Source organism: Xyrauchen texanus, chromosome 30, assembly GCF_025860055.1.
Source record: "Xyrauchen texanus isolate HMW12.3.18 chromosome 30, RBS_HiC_50CHRs, whole genome shotgun sequence".
NCBI classification, from domain to species: Eukaryota; Metazoa; Chordata; class Actinopteri; order Cypriniformes; family Catostomidae; genus Xyrauchen; species Xyrauchen texanus.
The window spans coordinates 13,695,463-13,715,097 of NC_068305.1; the positions used below are offsets into that span (position 1 = coordinate 13,695,463).

Here is a 19,635-nt window from a genome sequence, read left to right on the forward strand (position 1 = left end):
TACAGTATTGATAACCCCAAAAACGACTCTTCAGACATTCAGTGCCCAGTGTCTTGTTGGTGGCTGCTTTCTAGAACTTCAGCAAGAAGAGTGCTAGCTATTCTCCATTGCAACTGTGTAAACAGTCTTGGTGAGATATTGGAAACTGTGTTGAGTTGGTCAGTCCAAATCCAGTAAGTACCAAATACTTGGATGTATAACTCTTAAAACAACGAGTAATATGTGCTTAAGGAATTTGCAAACTTATAGTCACGAGCTAGGATTTTTTGCTAAAATGTTTTAAGACACAATGCCATGAACCTTGCAAACTTTAGTAAATCTAGCAAATATTTATTTATTATTAACAGCTATATTAGCCTATTTATAGCCTGCTATCTCCGAAATTAGCTTAGAAATCCCCAAAAATCTGTAATAGGCTAGGATGAAAATTTTTACATAGTGTGTGTTTAACTACAGTAAGCTGAAAGGGTAACATTGTGTTTTTCAAATCATGTTTTCAAGTACATCGTGTTAAAAGCATTCAATTTCTGGTCTTTGACCATTTTTGCAGCTGAGGCAAAAGTTAATGGGACCTGCTAGTTTTAGTTTCAGTAATATTAATATTTACTATATAAATTACCTCTCACAGATGTTATATATATATACACACTTGTATTATAAAGTGTATTATATTCTGATATTTTTTCAATGGATGGCCCCATACATTTTAACAGATGTCTGGGCTAAGCGCCAAATATCCACTGACCCTAGAACCGCCCCAGCTGCTGTGTATCTCACAATCTCAATCCATTTGAGTATTTAGAGTGCTCCTGCTCCGAGTACCCCAGGATGGCAGCAGTATTTGTCATAGCAGTTCTCTCCAGGAGCTGCGTTTGCCACCTCTAATTCCAGTATCACCTTTCCTTCCACGCCAAGTTCTGCTTTTTAATCAACACCCAGACTCTCTTGCTCAGGTGCCCCACTGTTTATACAGACACACATTTTTCACTCAACAACTTTGCAGTCTATAGACCCAACACAGGTCCACATTCACCATGGAACCAAAAACATACAACATTTGACACAATCTATATAGCCTAAGAGAAAACTGTGATAATCATATTTAAATGTGGACTTCACTACAACAAAGAAGCATAAAATGAAATAAGAGTGTATTTTCTTCTCCTTTCATAATTCCAGTTACCAGGAATTGTATATTTGTGCTTGCCTGAAGGTTCTGCTGTCTGAATTGAAATGGATGGAGTCAGTAAGCTAAAGGGAGCCTGAGATGCTGGATTTAAAAATGAGTCTTTCTTTCAAACATCAGTGAAATGAAAGCCACAGTCAAACACAGCCTAATTGGGGTCGAACTACTCATACATGGTGGTGCAATCTGACATGGCAGGCTACAGACTTTGGAAAGCATGCTGTGTGAAGTGAAGACTTTATAAAGTGAGAAGTGGAGGGCAAAGTTTAAAAAAACACTCTGGACTTGAGCAAAGAAAGTTGTTCGCATACTGTGCATAATCGTTCTTTTGGCCGCTCTGCCAAGCAAGACACCTGGCTCAAAAGCTTACTTCATGGGAACAGAAGATCTCATAGAGTTCACAAGCCTGTTGATTTCTCTGTTTCTGTGGAGCTGTACTGCATATCTTTATTTACATATTTTTCTCTGTCATTGTTCTACCAAATACCTTTAACTGTGCATCCAACAAACACACGGTCAACTGGATTCCCTCCTCTCATTTTCATAATCACCCAGAAAATCAATTTGAGATATTTTGGCTTGGGCATAATAATTGGCAGCTAACATATCCAGAACAGATGTGGGAATGTCAGCTCACTCCAAAACAAAATGGTTCACGATGCAGGTGTTCAGAATGCTAACCTGGGAGATTCAAAGAGAAAACATACCTTTTAATTTGCTTATGTTTCTTTCTGTTTCACTCCCTCCCTTCAGCATCTGCTCTGTGATGGGTTGCATTTGTCTCAATTACACAGTCTCTCAACCTTTTGCCATCACTAATAAATAGTAGTTGAAGGCTAATGTATGTGAATGGCCTTGGGCTACTCACAAAAGATATGAATATATGCCTTACTGTAAGGCACTTATGTACCATGTTATTGCCTTGGTACCATCCTGTGGCTACGAAAGACACTGCTGTCATTCTGTCCTTCTTTAAGAACAGTGTTTTGGCACAAAGTCTCTATTTTTCCTTTTTAACCATTTTAATTTCCTATTGCCTAACTTAAGTGGTAAAGCATGGCGCTACCTATGGTCATGGGTTTGATCCACAGAGAAAACAAAATCTGTAAAAGTGTGTACATTTCATGCGCTCAAACATAATTTGAATAATCACAACAGCAAAATTTATATATATTAATGTAAGATTTGATATTTAATCTTAGATTTGTTAGTTGTATTGACATCTTTCATTATCGTTGCAAGTCGCATCTTAATGATACACACCTACTCAAGTGCTAACTAACCAATCAGAAAGAACTTTAGGTTTCGACCAGCACTTGCACAAGTGTAGGTATGGATCATTTCAAGGATGTAAACAATAACAAAGGAATTAGAACTCTACTGACAATGAAGCATTTCTAGTATCATTACCGGCTCCTTTAAATAAGGTTCTGAGTTAACATATTTTCTCAAAGAAAATCAAGCATTTACCTGAAGTGACTTATTTAGTCGTATTGTTGATACTAAGCATCCAAGATATGCAATGAAATCATATCATAGTTTAGATGCTCACAATTATTTCTTTTTTTAATTATAAAAATACTTTTCTCTTTCTGTTACTCCAGCTTCTCTGAGAACTTATCAGATCGATACTGCATATATTGTCGAATTTTGTGTGACAAATTGCTTAAGTTCCTAATAAGCGTTTGCTAAATTACTAAATGTTAAAATAAATGTCTTGCACAGGTTCATTAATTATAATGGGAGCATAGTCTACCTCTCAAACTTACATCTCATCTCTGGTAGGTTAACTAAAGACTTTAGGATTGCACATATCCAGCCGTCTTGCTTCACTGCAGCGTTCCATCCATCCATTTGTGGTTGCTATTCTGGAGATCTAAACACTTTAATTACCGTTAGTTACAGGCATCCAGGGAGCATCCATCCACCAAACAATATGGTCCACATTTTAATAATTACATTTTTTGACAATCGTGTTAACGTTAGTAACATAAATTGTGTAGTCACAATGAATGAAGCGGCTCCAGCTTTTGTTTTGAATGAGTTTGACAACTAGCAGGAAATGTTCAAGTGAAAAAGTTCAGTTCTGGTCAGTTCCTTAAACCGTCTTTGAAATGGTCTATAGTGTATCTGGTCAGTAGCTAGAACAACCAGTTAGCTAACAAGTTTAAGTTCATTTAATTTTGTTTTTTGAAATATGGCTTTTCCAAACAATGAGTCTTCAGCTAGTTATGGTTGTGTACCACCACTGCTCTTTGGCAATCCCAAATGTTCTCTATCCTTTCCCACCCATCTGAGTCATGCACACTCAATATAAAATCAGCTCACTGTTACCATGATTCATTTCATCACTCTCTTTAACTCTTTTGTGCTGTGTGAACAGCTGTGACCTTCTACTGTCCCAGCCAATTGGCTCTGCTGTGTTGTGAGTAGCCATGATTCGTAGAACATGCGCATCTTCCAGTATCTTTCGATACCCTTGGGTGTTCCTCTGTGGTTTCAGAAGACAATATCACTTTCATGATGTCACTGAGCAGTCTTTGCAGCACTTTAAAATTTAATCCGTGCTCTTGTTTTCATTGGGTATGACTGAGCTAACATTGGTTATGGTGGCTGTCAAATACCAAATCCCAGCCATTTATCACTGTTATAAAATGCAGATTTAAACACACTATGATAATATAATTGTAGTTAATTGTACAGAAACGGCTGTACAACTAAAACCAACGTAAAAAGGGTTACTAGGTTCATTTTAGAGCTGATCAAAGGAATCAGCTTTTCCTCAATCCTGTTTTTGTCTTCTTGGTGATCCATCTTGAAAATACCAAGTAGAAGGGTATTTGCCTGGAGATATTTGTTTTTGTAATAAAGTCTCACTTATTCCATATTTTTACAGAGGACTGCCAAAATCCTCCTCCTCAAGAGTATTTTTTTGTGAACCTCAGCTTAGAGAGAGGGATAGCTACTGAGTTTTGTTTATACTCGTATCTTGGAAGCCAGAATTGCCAACTGTCTCCCTTTTTACCTCTTCATCTTTGTAATTTATCTCCTATTAAATTGGTATATATTGCAGTTAATGTCCTTAAAGTGTAAGTGTGTTATATGCAGGAATAACTAAGTGAGCAATTGGAAGGTTGATTCCACCGAAATGTGTATATACTCTGGCTCTGTGACTCTTATCAAAACATTACATAGTTTGAGCATCTCAAAAGCCTAATACACCTTCCAATGGCTTAGTTGGCTTAACCAATGGTATGAGTTTGTAGAGGGACTTATTTGTTTCCTGACCATGGCAGACAAGAAACCTTTTTTTAAACTGTATTACATTTTTTAAATCTGTTTGCTGACAAAGGTGATGCAACAATTACACACTTCACCATTAACCTTTAACTCTGTAGACCGGAACCTGGCCAAAAGCATGTAATAAGTTTATGATTACAAAATAAAAGTCATATGTGGGACCATGTGTAAGCTTAGAATCTTAACTTGTCACAGAATAACAGCACTTTTGCATTTATGTTACAAAAAATAATGAGAAGTCCTGAAAACCTCTCGAGGTAGTTGCCTTTCCAACGCCACCTAGATTGATCATCTATTCAACTCCGTACATATTCAACGAAGCATTGAGCAAGTTTTAAAAAAGTACTTTGGACTCGAGCAAAGAAAGCTAGTTGCATACATAATCGTTCTTTTGGCCGCACTGCTAAGCAAGACACCTGGCCCAAAATCTGACTTCATGGGAACAGAAAATTTAGTACAGCTCAGAAGTCTGTTGATTTGTATTTTTCTCTGGAGCTGTACTATATCTGAACTTGTCATAGAATACCAACACTTTTGCATATATGTTGCAAAATATAACAAGACCTGAAAATCTCTATCCTTTCCAACACTACCTAGATTGATCATCTATTCATGAGATATTGTTATGTATACCCTGTCTTGTTTTTTCGTTGCCCTTTGTTTGTCATTTTTGTCACTTTTGTAGCTCCTTAGTTTTCACTTTTGGCACCCTTGTAACTCCATAGTCTTGTTTTCCCTCGTGTTCACTGTTCATTGTTTTCACCTGCCCTTGTTAATTTGTCATTTGCTTCTGTTAATCACCTTGTCATCTAGTTTGTGTTCTGGTTGTTCATTGGCCCCTTTGTCTCACATTCTTGTATTTAAACCCTGTCTGTTTGTTCAGTCTCGGTCAGTCGTTGTTTGTTAATGGAGGTATGTTGTTAGCCTGGTATGTGTTCCCTGCCTGAGTTGTCTGTTTGTGTTCATCGTGTTTAGTTTTCAGTTTTATGTTTTATTTCCCCATTGAGGGTTGTTCCTTTGTGTTTACTTGTTTGTTTATTTAATAAATTCTTAACTGCATTTGGATCCGCATCTCCTCGTCTGCCTCTCTGCTCAAGCGTTACAGAACGACTGACCCAACAATGGATCCAGCAGTTCTCCGGGCAAGCTGCCGCCTCCTGGACCTGAAGCAAGGAAGCCGCCCGGTGGAGGATCACATTATTGACTTCCTGTACCTGGCGGGCGCCACCGACTTTCCTGACTCCTCCCTGGTGGTGTTTTTCCAGGCTAGCCTGACCGGTTCGCTCCAAGAGCGGTTGCCCACGACGACGCGTGGCTGGACGCTCGGCGAGTTCATGGAGGAGACACTTCTGGTATGCGGCTCGCTGCTTACTGTGGGTGTGGTTGAGGATCCTGCCTCTACTCCCACGGCGGTGACCGTCCAGTCGTCCTTGGCTCGTCCTCTTCCACCTGCCCCACCGGTCAGCGAGCTCGCCCCCATGCCTGTCGTCGTCCATGAGCCAGCACGGTCAACTTCGTCCGCCCAGAGGAGGAAAAGAAGACGGGTTTCCGCCTCCCGGCCCACGCCTGCCCCGGTCTGCGAGCCAGAGCCTACGCCTGCCCCGGTCTGCAAGCCAGAGCCTACGCCTGTCACCGTGAGCGAGCCAGAGCCTACGCCTGTCACCGTGAGCCTGAGGCCACGCTGACCAGGAACAGTGTCCCAGCTTCGCCAGTCGCATCAGCCCGGAGGAAGAGGAGAAGGGAAAAGGTCTCTGCTCTCCGGGCTCCGCCTGCCGCAGCCCCGTGCCCTAAACCCCTCTTGGCTCTGCTCTCAGCGCCCAGCGAACCCAAACTGGCGCATACCACGGTAACCCAGCCAGTGCCTGTCGCCTCAGAGGTCAGTGAGCCAGTGCCTGTCGCCTCAGAGGTCAGTGAGCCAGCACCTATAGCCTCAAACGTCAGTGAGCCAGCGCCTGTAGCCTCGGCCGTCCCTGAGCCAGCGCCTGTAGCCTCGGCCGTCCCTGAGCCAGCGCCTGTAGCCTCGACCGTCCCTGAGCCAGCGCCTGTAGCCTCGACTGTCCCTGAGCCAGCGCCTGAAGCCTCGACCGTCCAAGAGCCAGTGCCTGAAGCCTCGACCGTCCAAGAGCCAGTGCCAGTAGCCATGATCGTCCAAGAGCCAGCGCCAGTAGCCGTGACCGTCCAAGAGCCAGCGCCAGTGGCCGTGACCGTCCAAGAGCCAGCGCCAGTGGCCGTGACCGTCCAAGAGCCAGCGCCAGTAGCCAGGACCGTCCTAGAGCCAGCGCCTCTCGAGCCTTCCAGGGCTCCTCCTCCCGAGCCTTCCAGAGCTCCGCCTTCCGAAGTTACCCGAGCTTTCCAGAGCTCCGCCTTCCGAAGCTTTCCAGAGCTCCGCTCAGTTCCGAGCTTTCCAGAGCTCCGCCTTCCGAGTTTCCCGAGCTTTCCAGAGCTCCGCCTTCCGAGTTACCCGAGCTTTCCAGAGCTCCGCCTTCCGAGTTACCCGAGCTTTCCAGAGCTCCGCCTTCCGAGCTTTCCAGAGCCCCGCCTTCCGAGCTTCCTGAGCTTTCCAGAGCTCTGCCTCCCAAGCTTTCCAGAGCTCCGCCTCCCGAGCCTTCCAGGGCTCCGCCTCTCCAGTCTCTCGAGCCTTCCAGGGCTCTGCTCCTCAAGCCTCTCGAGCCTTCCAGGGCTCCGCCCCTCAAGCCTCTCGAGCCTGCCAGGGCTCCACCTCCCAGGCCTCTTGAGCCACCCAGGGCTCCGCCTCTCGAGCCTTCCAGGGCTCCACCCCTCAAGCCTCTCGAGCCTGCCAGGGCTCCACCTCCCAGGCCTCTCGAGCCACCCAGGGCTCCGCCTCTCGAGCCTTCCAGGGCTCCACCCCTCAAGCCTCTCGAGCCTGCCAGGGCTCCACCTCCCAGGCCTCTCGAGCCACCCAGGGCTCCGCCTCTCGAGCCTTCCAGGGCTTCGCCTCTCAAGCCTTCCAGGGCTCCGCCCCTCAATCCTCTTGAGCCACCCAGGGCTCCGCCTCTCGAGCTTTCCAGGGCTCCGCCCCTCAAGCCTCTCGAGCCTTTTAGGGCTCCTCCTCTGAAACCTCCTACGGCGCCACCCCCTTCGGCCCCGCCTCCAGAGACTTCTAGGTCTCCGCCTCTTCAGCCTCTTCAGCCTCTTCAGCCAGTGCCTGTCGCCTCAGAGGTCAGTGAGCCAGTGCCTGTCGCCTCAGAGGTCAGTGAGCCAGCGCCTGTAGCCTCGACCGTCCCTGAGCCAGCGCCTGTAGCCTCGACCGTCCCTGAGCCAGTGCCTGAAGCCTCGACCGTCCCTGAGCCAGTGCCTGAAGCCTCGACCGTCCAAGAGCCAGTGCCAGTAGCCATGATCGTCCAAGAGCCAGCGCCAGTAGCCGTGACCGTCCAAGAGCCAGCGCCAGTAGCCGTGACCGTCCAAGAGCCAGCGCCAGTGGCCGTGACCGTCCAAGAGCCAGCGCCAGTAGCCAGGACCGTCCTAGAGCCAGCGCCTCTCGAGCCTTCCAGGGCTCCTCCTCCCGAGCCTTCCAGAGCTCCGCCTTCCGAGTTACCCGAGCTTTCCAGAGCTCCGCCTTCCGAGCTTTCCAGAGCTCCGCCTTCCGAGTTTCCCGAGCTTTCCAGAGCTCCGCCTTCCGAGTTACCCGAGCTTTCCAGAGCTCCGCCTTCCGAGTTACCCAAGCTTTCCAGAGCTCTGCCTTCCGAGCTTTCCAGAGCCCTTCTTCCGAGCTTCCTGAGCTTTCCAGAGCTCTGCCTCCCGAGCTTTCCAGAGCTCCGCCTCCCGAGCCTTCCAGGGCTCCGCCTCTCCAGCCTCTCGAGCCTTCCAGGGCTCCGCCCCTCAAGCCTCTCGAGCCTTCCAGGGCTCCGCCCCTCAAGCCTCTCGAGCCTTCCAGGGCTCCGCCCCTCAAGCCTCTCGAGCCTGCCAGGGCTCCACCTCCCAGGCCTCTCGAGCCACCCAGGGCTCCGCCTCTCGAGCCTTCCAGGGCTCCACCCCTCAAGCCTCTCGAGCCTGCCAGGGCTCCACCTCCCAGGCCTCTCGAGCCACCCAGGGCTCCGCCTCTCGAGCCTTCCAGGGCTTCGCCTCTCAAGCCTTCCAGGGCTCCGCCCCTCAATCCTCTTGAGCCACCCAGGGCTCCGACTCTCGAGCTTTCCAGGGCTCCGCCCCTCAAGCCTCTCGAGCCTTCTAGGGCTCCTCCTCTGAAACCTCCTACGGCGCCACCCCCTTCGGCCCCGCCTCCAGAGACTTCTAGGTCTCCGCCTCTTCAGCCTCTTACGGCGCCACCTTCCTTGGCCCCACCTCCTGAGCCTTCCTCGGCGCAACCTCCAGAGCCTCCCACGGCTCCGCCTCCTGGGCCTCCTGAGCCAGCATCGGCTCCGCCTTCCTCAGCCCCGTCTCCTAGCTCTTCCAGGGCTCCGCCTCCAGAATCTCCCGAGCCTCCCACGGCTCCGCCTCCCGAGCCTCCTTCAGCTCAGCCTCCTGCGGCTCTTCTCCTCGAGCCTCCCTCGGCTCTGTCTCCAGAGCCTCCGACGGCTCCACCTCCAGAGCCTCTTAAGGCTCCTACGGCTCCGCCTCCAGAACCTCCCATGGCTCTGCCTCCCGAGCCTTCTATGGCTCTGCCTCCCGAGCCTCTTACGGCTCCACCTCCAGAGCCCCCTACGGCTCTGCCCCCAGAGACTCCAGAGCCTTCCAGGTCCCCGCTCCTAAAGCCTCCCACGGCGCCGCCTCCCTCAGCTCCGCCTTCTGAGCCTTCCAAGCCATCACCCCCCTCCGCTTCGCCTATCGAGCCTCCCTTGGCTCCATCTCAGAAGTCCCCTTTGGCTCCACCCCTCGCGGCTCCGCCGGCCTCCCCAGTGGCCACTCCTCCTCCCAGGCCCCCTGAACCGGTCCTTGCACCACGGCCATCTCCTAGGCCACCAAGACCGGCCTCTGTCCTGTGGCCACCTCCCAGGTTCCCCAAACCGGCCCTTGGCCCACGGCCTTCTCCCAGGCCCCCTGAACCGGCCCTTGCCTTATGGCCAGCCCCCGGGCCATCTAAACCTGTCCCTGCCCGGTCAATACCACCCCGGCCTCCTAAACCTGTCCCTTTGTGCCCCCGTGGACTGCCTTATTGCCCCTTGTGCCCCCATGGACTGTCTCATCTCCCTTTGTGCCCCCGTGGACTGTCTCATTTCCCCTCGTGGCCCCCCTTGGACTTCCTGCCTGCCCTTTGTGCCTCTTTGGACTTCCTGCCTGCCCTCTGTGCCCCTTGGACTGCCTCCTTGTTCTTGTGCCCCCCCTGGTCTGCCTGTCTGCCCCGGTGCCATCATTTTGTTCTCTGTGGGTTTTCTGTCTTTTGTCTTGGGTTTTTAGGATCGTCTGGAAGCCTTTGAGGGGGGGGGCTCTGTTATGTATACCCTGTCTTGTTTTTTCGTTGCCCTTTGTTTGTCATTTTTGTCACTTTTGTAGCTCCTTAGTTTTCACTTTTGGCACCCTTGTAACTCCATAGTCTTGTTTTCCCTCATGTTCACTGTTCATTGTTTTCACCTGCCCTTGTTAATTTGTCATTTGCTTCTGTTAATCACCTTGTCATCTAGTTTGTGTTCTGGTTGTTCATTGGCCCCTTTGTCTCACATTCTTGTATTTAAACCCTGTCTGTTTGTTCAGTCTCGGTCAGTCGTTGTTTGTTAATGGAGGTATGTTGTTAGCCTGGTATGTGTTCCCTGCCTTCTCTGTTCTCTGTTTGTGTTCATCGTGTTTAGTTTTCAGTTTTATGTTTTATTTCCCCATTGAGGGTTGTTCCTTTGTGTTTACTTGTTTGTTTATTTAATAAATTCTTAACTGCATTTGGATCCGCATCTCCTCGTCTGCCTCTCTGCTCAAGCGTTACAGATATTTAATGAAACACTGAGTAAGATCTACGCGCTCTAATTAGACACTATGCAAAAGCTCATTTGTGAGTGCTCGGCTGCGTTAGAGTGGCACCTTCAGATCTTTATTTTGTGATGTTTTTCCTTTTTTGCAATTAGTCCACTGTATATGTGTAAGGTGAGCTTTTAAATTTGTGTGTAAAAAAAAAAAATGGCAGACTGCAGCCAAAAAATACAATAGAGTTAAAGAAGTATTAGTTCGGTGTCATTTGTACTTTAACCACATAGTGCTTGAGAATCCAGTGAGGCAACTTTTTTTTTTATTAAAATGTTTTGGTGATGTAAACACCTTTTTAATAACACTTCGTAGAGTTGGTGATGACACAACATATCTATTATTTTGCATTTACGGGTTTGGATTTACAGCCTGAATGTAGATAAAGCCAAAATATTCATAATCAATTCATTAAATCAATCATCCAGTCTGGCAATTCAAATGACTCGAGGATAATTTCAGAATTGCAAAAAGCTTCCTGGCCAGTCTGCTTATGTGTGGTGCACTTTGGCGGGCCACCAGGAGCTGTGTTTTTCCTTGGCTGCGCTGGGTTTGGACGTGAGCTCAAGTCATTAGCTCATTGCTTCTCTTTCTTTCCAAGCCACCCTCCCTTATTTTGCCTTTTAACGCCCAGCTATTCCTTTCAGCCTTTAGTGTGTGACATGAAATTATGGAGACTTCCTCTGAAGTGAGTACGAGAGTTTGGCCTCATTTGTTTTTGTGGGATTTATGCCCCAAATATCTTTGAATTTAGCGTGTACTTATTTTTTAAGGATCTGGTCAGCTGTTTTAAGTCAAACTTTGATTGGGCAGTTGAGAGCTGTATAAGGAGTTTACTAGCAGAAAACAGCGGGTAATATTAGGTGTTTTGTTAAGGGTGTTTGCGCTCTCATTGAGAAAGCTTTGATATGGTGCCATAAAGTCCTATATTTTCTCACAAAGTTTGTTAGCCTGAGAGTTGTGTGTCAGTTGGAGCAGTTTTACGATAAGAAAGGATATTGCTCGGATAGTTTAGACAGGGAAACAATGCATCTAAACGCATTGTTCCCCAAGGGAAAGAAGACCAATTTTGAGGATGAACGAGCAAAAATATAGACAAAGAAAAAACTAATACATTTCAAGACAAACATTTTTTACTCATGGTTTAATGAATGTAGCTGTATGTAGAATATGTCCAATTCTTAATTGGCACTCTGGAAATTTATGTTTTGGCTCTGAATTATGAAAGAAATCAAATCTGAGCTGGTCAACCTACCAACTAGCTGTTGCATAAAACACTGCAGTTACTTTGGCAGTAAAATGGTCTTAAACAGTCCACTGCTCTGACCATCCAAATGTGTGATATGGTCAAGAGGTTCCTTAGAAGGCAGTCCCTTAGATAAGTTTTACCACATACACATACAGTTTTTACACGGACACATACACATCTGGGTTATTTGAGCAAGGGGAAGTGAGACAAAGTTGGATGAAATTAGTTGTTTTTCTTGAAGGAGAATGTATTTCCCAGCCTTTAAAATATATATCAGAGGATTCCACATCTGGCTGTCAGACTTTCCCAAAATGATGCCAACCAAGCCCGACACACACTCCAAAAACATCCATCATATAAAAGAGAAGAACAATGTTAAAGGTGGGCAGGAAGGAAAGAGGGGACCACTACAGAGAGAGAAGGAAATAAGGGTGCTTTTACAATAGAGCTTTTGATGCAGACCTGAATCTGTTTGAAAGAGTTCAGTTCATTTGGTTGGATCCAAACCTGACCCGAGTACACTTGAAATGGTAAACTTTAATATGGTTCGCAGTTGGTCTAAAAGCAGCATGTCCTAGCTTGTGATAGTGAACAGCCATTGATGACATTTAATTCACATTGTTGCGTGCTCCTGGGGCATGTTTTTTTTCAGAGCTGTGTAAATTGCCTTCACAGAGTAGCTGGCATCTCTTGAAAAATAACTCTGGTTATGACCAAGCAATCGAAAGGGATCAGAGGCTGCAGGGAAAGCGGAGAACGACTGAGGGACAAATGATCAGGTTATGTTCTTGAATTTGTCAGGATGCAAGATGCAACACAGCTGGACTCATAATAAGCAAGATTTAACAGTTTCGAGAGATCCTAAATTCAGCTGTTGTTCATTAACTTCCTACCATTGGAACAACATAAGTGAAAGAGGATTAAACAAGCAGCAGCCTTCTGTCATTACCTTGAATTTAGAAAGCTCTCCCCTGGGAATAAATTACGATTTTAAGTATGGTAGTAATTAGTGGCTTGTCTTAACGTTTCAAGCATGGCTGAAGATCAGGAAGCCTCAACGTGACACACTCCTGTACAATCAGGAGGAAACATTGGCGAGATTGAAAGCAGTAGAAACAAGGAAAGAAAAGGAGGGCAGGGGTGATTGGACAACATGCCCCAAGATGTATTTTGTAACCCCATCCCACAATTTGAAGGACTTCAGGAGGAAACTAATGTTGGCAGAAAAGAGACTAATAGGGCATGATGTAAGAAATTTATAAAGAGAGAGAGAGCTGAGAATTGAGTTTGTAGCCAACGGCGTCGGCTAAAATGAAGAGAGAGCAGGGAAGAGAAACAGTCCTCTCTTAGAGAATGCAGCCATTCACTGAATGTGGTTTGGACAGCTCAGACCTTGGTCCAGATTACCACCCACATGTCAACTGTTTAAACCACTTTTAAAGCCTCCGTTCCTTTAAAAATGGTGTGGTTTCAGGAGAAAGACAGTGCCAAATGTGTTCACCTGTTTGGCTGTATCGCACTAGGTCTTCTGATGTGCATGAATACTAAGATAAGTTCACAAGGAGCATTTGGCTGATAGGAATGTGTAAGCTCTGTTGGGAAGGTTCAAAAAGAGCGGTGCCTACGTTCTTTTTTTGTTTGTATTGGTGTTCCCTCTAGATCTTACTGTTGCACCCACCTTATTGAAATCTATGCATTCACAGAGTTCTCTGATGCAGCATAAACTCTAGTGTGTAGGTGCCCTAAAGGGATGTTCACACATTGCTTTACAGAAAAAGCTACTCTGTTGGATACAAAGGTAAAACATAGTAACATCTTTTGTCGAAATTATTACAGAAATGGGGCTTCTTAAATTTTAATCTGTCTTGTAACAGATGGGTTTGGCTCAACAATGCTCAAATTTAAGTACATGTCTTATCAATTAATTATGATTAATTATGTACAAAACATTTTGCTGCACCATCTCTCAGCTCAAGTGTTGGGGTATTTACTGTTCATTTACAGTTAAGTAGGAATGCCTACTAGCAACCAACGGCAGAGACTCCAGTGATTTTATCACTGTCATTGTGAAGGCCCTGTTACTCCTTCCAGTAGCTCTTATCCTTGGCCGCTTTACTTCAGATTTGTTTGCATGCACACAGAAAAGCTGTCTGTACTGTTTGAAATGAAGGAATGCCCCCTGCTGCTTAAGAAACGGTAGGAGATGCAAGGAAATCATTACCTGTTCCAACCTTCAAACATAACTGCTGTAATTGGACAGATTAATGGGTGCTTTTTCACTGTTGGCCCTACAAAAGCTTTATGGGATTTTGCATTCACTTTCTTCTCAAATCTCTAAATTGCTCTGTCTTCTTTGGCCTGATATTTTTATTGGTCTGGGATTCAGTAACGTGAAAGAGTGCAGTAGTTGCAGATGTAAGGGAAGGTCAGTCTGGGCTTGATTGTAAGAAAACAAAAATCTGTAAAATCTCTGTCTACAATCATTCACACACTGAGCATATTGCTCTGCTGCTAATATGACAGACATTTTATAAAGGGTGAAAACTTGAAATCCTGTGTGTGCGCATGTGCTCAGAAAGCCAGAAGTCATCTCCACATGTTTCGTATTACCTTGGTGCTGCAGATGAAAAGAAGTAATGCTTGTATTTCTTTTTTTTATCTGTTTTGCCTGTTGAATGGAAGAAGATAAACAGATGGCTCTCTGAGAGAGAAACAGGGTTGGCTTTTATCGGTTCTTCTTAGAATTGATTACAGTGCCTGGAAGGTGAGTGTTGTATATAAATTAATTTTACTTGATCTTTTTCTTCTCCTCAATTTTCTGCAATTAATAAAGCTCCAATTGCTTTAAGTACAGACTCAATTCAAACATTTTGTGGATAATTTCAGTCTTGGGTTTACTTTCTATTTTTGGTATTTATAAACTGTATTCCATATGATACTGTTTACATATGATACAAAGCTGAAGTATGTAATTTCTGTGCCACCAAACAGAATTGAAAAAAACTTTCTGACAACGCCCGCCTTTGGTCAAACAAAGAGTTAGTCCCAGCCCATTGGTTGAATAACGTTGTTGGGTCAGGTCTTAGCGGGTCGCTCAAAGCAAACAGACCAATTTTCGTAGTGCCACAGAGACACAGTGCTTACAGTTTTTGAGAAATGCAACCTATGAATGGCATACTTATAGTTTCTTATACTTATTTCAGCTTTGAAGTTTGGAATTCTCATTCCTTCCATTACTTCATTACGTTGTTAGATTTGCATTCAAACCTAACCGACAGCTATGATGTCATTGCGCCATCTATAGCTGCTTTTACACCGCAAAGGTCGATAGCAAAGTGGCACAGAAGACATGTTATTTGTTGATTCTTCTGCCCAGTAACTGAAGTTTCTTGACAACGGCAAAGTTCAAAGAACTCTGTTGCACCATTTAATTTACATATCGTTACAGAACCAAGCCTACCTAAAACATTATAATCTTACTGCCTTGCAAGCACTGGTATTTCGTTTAGGAAATGTTAATCTGTTAGCAGAATAAGTTACCAAATGTTCTGTTCCCTAAAATTAGTCGCAGATACAATTTGTCACTAGTACCCACATGAATTAACCATTGAATCAGAACAATGGCAGCCTTTGGGCATTCTAACCCTAAACCATGTAATGTCACGTTTGACTATCAAATCTTACATCTTTAATGTATGATGTTTTGTTTGCTAGTGTCTGTGTCTTTGAACCATTTTATGGAATGCTCCTCTTGCAGATGCTCAAACTTGAATTTCAGAAACGCTTGTCCGTAAGTACAGGTAGAATGCTATTATTTGTGTAAGGAAAAGATCTCTGTAGAGACAGAAGGACAGAGTCGTACAGGAAATTTAAGACCCTTTGCATGCGCTACAGGTGAACCACGTGCCAACACTTCAGCACGGAATGTTCTCTGAAGAGTAATGACATGGAAACTCCTTCAAGAGCCGCTTCATACTCTGTAAGCATATTTTAGGGTTTTTACAGCTCTCGGTGGAAACATTCGTTTGTGTAACCTTTCACATTTTTGCCATTCGGTTTGGTTTACCAATTACACTACACTTCAAAAATTACTCTTCATGTGTGTGTTTATGGTTTTAATTTAGAAGCGCATACACAAGATATGTTATTGTTTTGCGTCTATGCACATCCTTCAGGCATCTTTGGTAGTAGTGTTTGTTCAATATTTTGCAACATGAGGGTCACAAGAAATGATGTGTCAAGTTAAAAACATATCTGTGTTCTTTTCCATTCCATTGAGCTCCTTGTAGCGCTTTTTGCAAAAGAAATATGCCCTGTGTGAATGCCCCCTCACACAGTGTCATTATCCATGTGTGGACATTTCCTTGGCTGCAATTTTCTACTTGAGCAATGATTGGTATGGTACAATTACAAACAGTTCTCTGCATGGATCAGCTAACCAAATTCAACTGCGCTGATGGAATGACTTTAGTCACTTGCTTAGTTTATTCTAATTCTGATTCTGCAGCACCTCAGTGGAAAAAGAAACCAAAACATGATCAACATATCCAAATCGGTACAGAATTACACCGTTCCACAATGAAAACCATTCGGCCTGATTGTGGAAAAGTGGATATTGACATTATTGGTCTTGATTTTAGTCAGTTTGACATTTACTGGTGCAGCTCCCTGTGTGTGTGTGACAGGTCTGAGTTTTACCATCATAAGCAGCTTGGTGTTAAGGGTAGGGGTTCTAAAGCAAACATTGTGCTTGTGATTAGCCTTAAGAGCGGCCACTGTCAAACCCAGAGTGTGTGTGACGTGGAGAACGTAGGCGTTTCTACATGAGGAAGTGGTTTGTTAAAATGACCTAGTGTCTTGGTGGTTTGTTTATCTAATAACTGAGCTTTCATGAATGGAGTCCCTTATCCCCTCCACAACAGTACATAGACACTCAGTGGACCAAATCACCAAGACAAGAGCCTCAGCCAGAGGAACCATGAGGGAGCACCAGGCTTTGAAAAAATCTACACAACAGTACCTGCATGCTACCTTAAAATCTACAAACCACAGTCCTCAAAATATTGCCAAATCCACAAAATACTTGATGTACAAGAAAAACCACAAGACACAAACCTCAAAGTGGCCTGCACTTCTTTTTTCTTTTTTTTTTCTTTTTAGAGACAGTTGGGAATCTCTGTTAGGGACAGAACATGCTGAGAGAACCAAGCAAACAAACACACCCACTCATATGCTATTGCCCGCTTCTGCATGAGTCTGATTAGGACCAGAAAACACCCTTATTCAAAACAATCTCTTTTTCTGGATAGCAAACTCTGGTAATTATCTGCTTTTGGTCTTTGTCCTACTTTACTGCACTGGCTAATGCAGGATGAGCAACATAACAGAAGTAATCCAGTGCAAACTCTTTGAAAGACCCTCCAACTGTACCACTTGGCCCACCCGTGCCCTGTTTGAGTTCACAGAGCTGCAGTAAGAGGAATTCTTTCAGGAAAATGAAAACAGGGTTTTGAACAAAATAGATTATGCCAAACAAAGACAGTAGAGAACTTCCAGCTGCTGACAGACTTTGGTATGAAGAATTAAATTGTAAAGGATAAAAACAAAATTTATTTTTATAAAGAACTCAAAGGTAAAAAAAGTGAACTCACAAACCTTTTGACTTTTACGTTTGCAGACCACTATTTCTTTGCGTTTGTTTTCTGTTGAGATCCGTCTATTCCTTTTGTGATTCCTTACTCTCCCTACGGCTCTCTAAAAGTCCATTAAAGTTGCATTAATCTCTTGTTTCCCAGGATATTAAGGCCTTTTTCCCTTCGCTCCTTGAGTCCAGATACCTACCTCCCAGTGTCCAGGGCCTTGCGCAGCCCAGTAGCGAGATCCCGTTCGAGGGTTTACAGGCTCTGGGCCATTGTCATGGCTCTTGAACTCCCAGCTGCTTCCTGGAGACTGAGACACTCTCGGACAGCAACTCCGGTTTTTCACGTTGGATGAAGAGGGGAGGAGTGGATTGTTGGAGGGTATTGGGACCTGTTTTTTTTTTTTTTCATTCAATTTTAGAGGGAAGGGCCTACCCCTCCTCTGATGTAACGGGTACTGAAATAGAGACAGAATAACTCAATTCCTACAATTTCACCTCCCATCAAATCTTGCATTCTTCTGAAGAGAAGGAGGAGGGGATGGGGAGAGGGATCTCTCTGAACTCAGGGAGAATAGGCTTGCGGTCTGTGTGGAGAGTAACTGCTTTCGCTTAGACCCAAGTGGCTCAGGACTCCGACATTCTGTCCTGTGGTCTTACACTCAGTCTCACAAAAAAAAGCACATGCTTTCACCAGTCCTTGAAGGATGGAACACATTAAGTTGTAAATGTTCTTCCCTTACGTGCATCCGATGTTTGCTGAAACTTTGAGTGGAGCAAATTAAGGAGCATTTGTGCAGAGCCTGGAGCATGTGTTTGAACATTCTGCACCATGACAACAACAACATTTCTTTTTTTTCCCCCCACTTCCCTTTTTTTACCAGTTGTGATGCTGTTTGGGTGCAGTAACGTGTGTTGGTGTCGCCTTTGATCTTCTCTGTAATGGTTCACCCACCCTGAAAAGTAGTCCCACTTCAAAAGGACAATTTAAACAACTTTACAGCAACACATTGTTTACATGAAGAGCTTTATATTTCTACTTTAATCCCCTTTTTTTTTTTTAAGTGTAGTACTGTAAACAATGTTTGTTTGTTTGTTTTGCAAACTGAGGGATGAGTTAAAATGATTGACTGTGTTAATTGACATGTCACTGATGTTGTTGATAGAGCTTGAACTTATGAACACAAAACTTTCCTTTAATCAAGGAAGATTTGATTATTCTTTCTTTTAACCCTTTCAAAAGAACAGCAATGTTATCCCCCAAACTGTGTGAATGTTTCTTTAGAATGTTTTCTGAGGTCTAGTCAGTAGTAGTGCGTGCGTGCGTGCGTGTGATCTGCAGAGGTGTTTAGATAGAAGTGTGATGCCTGAATTGTTGGACTTCACCCTCTCAAATGAACTGTTAAGTAAATTGACAGACGTCTCCTGTTCTGGAGAGTTTTTCTGCTGATCTTCTATCCCACAATAATATTTAGTTTGTGCCTGAGGTTTGTCTGACATTTCACTAAGCAGCCATCTCTGTTCTCTTGCTTTTTATATATATATATATATATATATATATATATATATATATATATATATATATATATATATATATATTGCAGTTATAAAAAAAATTACATATTTACAATACATGTAGACATTTAGCCAATGCTTTCGACCAAAGTGACATACAGTGCATTTAAGGTATACATATGCACTTGCTGCTTAAACTCGCCAAGTCACTATTCTGTTTCTAGCAGATGTTCCTACTTTACTGTATCAGATGTAGTATTCGCTGTATCAGGAGGCAGATCACGTGAGCTCCACTGTCCTCACTCCCGTTGGTAGTCACCGAATCATGTTGCAGCTCATTTGCATAAAGTTAAAGTCTTCTCAACTTTGTCGCATCGGTTCCTGTTAGAGTGCGGCTCGGGCCGCATTTTTCTGTCCGAGCCCGGCCCGCGTCCGACAGGGCAGTAACCGAACCCGACCCGAACCCGAACGTCATTAAGATATTTATGTCCGAGCCCGACCCGAGCCTGACACAGTTAAAAATCTCGTTTTTTTTCTCATACTAATGACACGTACGTTTGTTTGTGTAGAAAGCCCACTTTTATTTAGCAACTGGAAGGCATTCGGTAATGTTTACAGATGTGCGCAACGCACCAGCGTGCGCCGCACACGGCCAACAAAGTGCATGTTAACACAGGCGCGCACAAGAGGCCCAAACAAATAGCCAATTGAAATTAAATGAACAAAGCTAGGTCTACCAAAAATTGCCCAAGCTAACAGAACAAAACATTAACGTAACACAAATGCAGCTTATTGAAATGAAAATCACTCTTACCATTTTTCTCGAAAACTGTGTGGCTAATA

General features: G+C 44.6%; 2 protein-coding genes across 5 annotated transcripts in view; one reads left to right on the top strand and one right to left on the bottom strand.

Moving 5' to 3' along the window:
* LOC127623725 (angiopoietin-related protein 1-like) overlaps window positions 1-17,678 on the bottom strand; it is a 31,538-nt gene extending 13,860 nt beyond the window's left edge. The window contains exons 1-2 of one of the 3 annotated variants that reach the window (XM_052098202.1): window positions 17,481-17,678; window positions 17,295-17,393 (exon numbers count right to left, since the gene is read on the bottom strand). The gene's annotated coding sequence lies outside the window, so the exon portion shown is untranslated. Of the gene's footprint in view, window positions 1-17,294 lie in introns of all 3 variants that reach the window. The other 2 variants (XM_052098204.1, XM_052098201.1) reach the window with 2 other exon arrangements.
* The window catches only part of LOC127623723 (ras-specific guanine nucleotide-releasing factor RalGPS2-like), a 161,535-nt gene that overhangs the window by 115,223 nt on the left and 26,677 nt on the right, over window positions 1-19,635 (top strand). The window lies entirely within an intron of this gene.